The sequence below is a fragment of the Crocuta crocuta genome, unplaced genomic scaffold (assembly GCF_008692635.1).
Source record: "Crocuta crocuta isolate KB4526 unplaced genomic scaffold, BGI_CrCroc_1.0 scaffold531, whole genome shotgun sequence".
In the NCBI taxonomy this organism is placed as follows: domain Eukaryota; kingdom Metazoa; phylum Chordata; class Mammalia; order Carnivora; family Hyaenidae; genus Crocuta; species Crocuta crocuta.
Genome location: NW_027531997.1, coordinates 452730 through 453104, shown reverse-complemented (window position 1 = coordinate 453104; position 375 = coordinate 452730).

The window sequence follows — 375 nt, the reverse complement described above, 5'->3', positions numbered from 1 at the left end:
AGATTAAACACGGCTTTGGTGTCACCTAACAATACAAACAGTACCCAAAGGCATCACACTTTTTTCCATGTAACTTAAATATGTCCCAGAACAGAGCTCAAGAATATTTTTAGAAATGCCAACATATCCATCACCAAACAAGATGAAATTCACAATGTGTGTTATTCAACCAAAATTAACAGGCATGCAATGAATAAGGAACACAGTAACATAACAATGAGAAACACTTATCAACCATAAATAACCCACAAATTGACATGATAAATTAGGTAGACAAAGACATTACAATAGTTATTATAGTTTCCATATTTTCCAGAAGCTGGAAGAAAATTGAATATATTACATAGAGACATGGAATATATAAATAGACTCTAG